At 37.3% G+C, this 3,911-nt stretch overlaps 1 long non-coding RNA gene across 1 annotated transcript; it reads left to right on the plus strand.

Moving 5' to 3' along the window:
• The first annotated feature begins 1,465 nt into the window (after positions 1-1,465).
• LOC103635159 (uncharacterized) lies at positions 1,466-3,462 on the plus strand. Its single transcript, XR_002264288.1, has 7 exons — positions 1,466-1,593; positions 2,057-2,177; positions 2,283-2,382; positions 2,718-2,769; positions 2,866-2,967; positions 3,207-3,311; positions 3,381-3,462. It is a non-coding gene; the product is annotated as an uncharacterized lncRNA (long non-coding RNA).
• The last annotated feature ends 449 nt before the right edge of the window (positions 3,463-3,911 follow it).

The raw sequence follows: 3,911 nt of genomic DNA on the forward strand, positions 1-3,911 counted from the left end.
CGCCTTCTAGGCAAGTACTGCGAGAATGTCATGGGGATGTTGCGACAGTTCCTGATGATGATTCAATTGACCAATCAGATGGCAGGTATGTTCCTTTCCTTTCTTTTATTTTCTTAGCACCATCTTTATCATGTAGCTCTTATAAGCCGTTATTTTTAGGATCCATGACTATGAAGGCAAGGTGACATTAGCTACTGATGTTAATGAATATGTTACTTCTGCGGCAAACAACAACGAGGAGAATCTTGATATTACATCAGTACAGCAATCTGAAGTCACTAGAGCTGATTTCTTGGATGTCACAAGCAATACTGAATACAACCTAACAGCAACTCCAGATTATGCAACTTCAAGTGCACTGTTGCAAGATTCTGCTTCATAGAGTTTAAAGGAAAACCGACAATTCCAGAACATCTCTCCTTTCTCAAGCTTCATGGTACATACCCAACCCATGCCACCTTATATATTTTATCTATTTCTACAAACTTAGTTAGTATTTATTCTCTCTATTCCATGACATAACTATTTTGGTTTGACCATTTAGCTTAACATTACCTAAAAAGGAATAATAAGACAATGATATTGTCTTCCTTTGTTAGCACTCACCAAATTATATTTTAAACTATTTTGGAAGTTAGAGCTTAAACTATTTTGGTGTGAATTAAATGTACTCTACTTCAAAAACAAATTATTCATTTAGAAGTCAGTGGATCTAAAAAAGTCTCTTCCTTGATATTGTATGTGTAACTCTGCTTGTTAATTGTTGCACATATGTGGTTGCTGATGAGATGCGAACAGTGTCAATTTTTTTATTGGAGTTGTTAACTTGACACTCATTCACCTTCTGGACTTAAAACCAAGACAGTACTGCGTCTATAATTGTACCAAACTTTATTTTCGTGTCTACATTGCTAACCAAAATTTAGAGTTAAACTTTCTCAAACTACTATATTATTTGGTTGCTAACACAACTGAGAGAAATACTGAAAATCAAACCTTCAGTCCATCCTTTCATAGGATTTTAATTTGTGCATCACAGAGAGTTTTACATGTTTGAACGTTATAGATGTCAAAGAGTTCATTGCAGTTCATCACACTCCACGCCGCCGCTGCCTCGACCAGGATGGTGTCGATCTCATGGAGGACGTCCACCTAAGTCCCAAGAACACCCACGCACATGCCCTTCTAGGCAAGTACTACGAGAAGAAGGGGCTCATCGCTGAAGCTTGGGAAGCCTTCAAAACCACTACATCTATCGACCCAGACCATGCCATGAGTCATCTTTGTTGACCTTACCCCCACCTCTTAGCGAGAGAATTCTTGTGATTTTCTTGATTTTTGTTGTTCGCCTGTTCATGTTTGATGTCACTAATTTTATTTGTTGTTGTTGTGTAGATTTGAGATCGAGCGAAGCTAAGCTTTTCATCAAGATGGCGCTTGTAAGTGTTTGTTCAATTAGTAGTTGTTTAAGTAGCCTCTATCTCTTACTTTCTTATATGCTAGAGGTGTGTTTAAGTTGATTGCATTGGTGAGATTATTTTATTGTAGTTTCGACTTGTGGTGTGGCATGTCATGATGGCCTCAAATCATCAGGTAAATTACTTCTCTACTGTTGTAATGGAATACCTGGGCAAAGGGAGTAATTTCGACTTGCGTAGTAATGGAAAAAAATTACCTTCTCTCTTTGAGGGTTCCAATCCATTTCGTTCTCTATGATTGTCACCTACCTTTCCTGAACCTACTTTTGTTGCTACTATAAGAATAAGTCAATGAAAAAAAGCTTCATCTCTATTTGTTTCCGCTATGCATTGTGTAGCTTAGAGTTGTCTCTTAACACTAGAATGATTGAGTGGTGGGGAACACTATGGGTATCCTTGATTTTTTTTCTTGCATTGAGTTGCCTTTGTATCAGTTTTTAATTGTTTCTCATCCCTACTACTCTATAAGACCCTGTTGTAGGCGTCCACACGTGCACCATGTACTTTTAATTCATTTTCCTGCTCCCTGAACTTAATTTGGCCGACGAGTTAATCTATAGATGCTTAAATGACGATAGAGAAGCTTCAAGGGGATATGAAGTAAGATTTTGAAAAGATCTTGCACAAGGGCTCAGGCCTCCTTGAGAAAGCGAAAGAAGAATTCGGAAGTCACTTCGACGACTACTTCCAAATTTTAGGGTACCACCAACTATAATTTGGAACCTGTTTGGAAAGGAGGGAGTAGTTAACATTTTGGTCGTGCTAATGCCAGTGGAGGATGCTAATATGATGTGTTTTGTCCAGGGTTGTCTGCATCTCATTTTGCTCTGAGAAAGAAACTTATCTCTCGGGTTCACTTGACCATACTGTTCTCTTATGGGATCAACGGGCTGAAAAATCACAGGTAAAACTAATGATGCTGTGCACAATTGTTTGACACAAGCTAAACTTCAGATTCTGCTTCACAACATGTTTATGTCAGCTAAACGAACTGCAGTTTTAGCTGAGGAACCAAACATGTAACATTGTTGCAACTGAATCATTAAAACCCTTGTTAATTGTTATTACCTACTTCAGTATTTCTGTTACTTATGGGATGGTGAATGTTGGATTTCAGACATTCTTGTAAATTTAGAATCTTGGGCATGGTCATTTTATTTATCAAAAATCTGTAACATCTTCTCTGTCCAATCCAGAATATAACATGCTTTAGGATTTTTGCTGCTGAAACCTTTTCAGGTTTGACCATATAATATATATCCCTACTACTATATAAGCACGATGTGTAATGGTAAGTAATCGGATCAGAAAAGTTCTATATTAAAAATATTTTTGGAGCAACATTATCATCAGATGAGAACCTTCCTGTTGCTTTTGTATTGTTCAGGTTCTAGAATGTCATCGAAATCTGCATTATTCCCCATATAGTGCTGGGAACTACAATTCTCACGCTCGTGTACCCGCCTGCATTTACATGGTTCACTACCAGGTATGTCATGCAAGTTTTTGCTCTCTATTAGTCCAAATTCACTTATCAATCTGTTAGCATGGAATAAATTTGTGGGATCAATGATCCATATAATTTATGGTATTCCCTTCATTGCTTTGAACTAAGTATGGGAGGGAGCTGTTAGATTGGATAGTTCCCTTATGTTTCTAATCTTTGTCTCCCACTTTGATCAACTTATGTTTTAAAGGTCTAAATTCATGCTTCTTTACATTATGCAGATTCCCCTTCCAAGGCTCTATGCAGCTGTTCAGCTATTTCTCCCTTCGATGTCGGTGTTTGTCACTGCTCTGTGTGTTGGATCACCATTGAGAATAAATATCAAGGTTGTTTGTCGCATTTTGGATTAACCATACCGTTGCTCCTTTTTTCATTCCACACCTCATCTTTTGTAGTTGGTTATCATCTTGCTGGTACTTGGTTTCTTAAGCCAGATGATGTAAAGGCACTACAAAGGACAATATCTTTTGAGACAGGTGAAGTCCTCTCCTATTACATGAGGATATGTTCTTTCTAATTTGCTTTGTTGTCTTACCATTATCTCTTGATGCAGGCATGCAAAGTAGCCTTCTTGCTCTTGCTTTAGTAGATGACGAAAAAGTAGAAGTTGTTCAAGCTACTGTTTAAGATGGTATGACGAGTGGCTGATTTCGCGAACCTGCAGATAAGACGAGCGGCTAAAAACACTATCGAATATTGCTTTCTATGTGTTTTAAAATATAAGTATGAAAACATAGCTTTTCTAGCTTTTACAACATCAGCCTACCATACAAGGCATAGCATATATTTTGAATAGATTCACTGATTATTTATAGATTTTGACTCATGTTTCGCTTCTGTCTATTTTCAAGGCATAGCACATATTTTGATGGAAAATGGAATACCTTAATGATATGTTGATGAAATGGTCTTTTGCTAATTGAATC

The sequence above is a fragment of the Zea mays genome, chromosome 8, assembly GCF_902167145.1.
Source record: "Zea mays cultivar B73 chromosome 8, Zm-B73-REFERENCE-NAM-5.0, whole genome shotgun sequence".
Lineage (NCBI taxonomy): Eukaryota > Viridiplantae > Streptophyta > Magnoliopsida > Poales > Poaceae > Zea > Zea mays.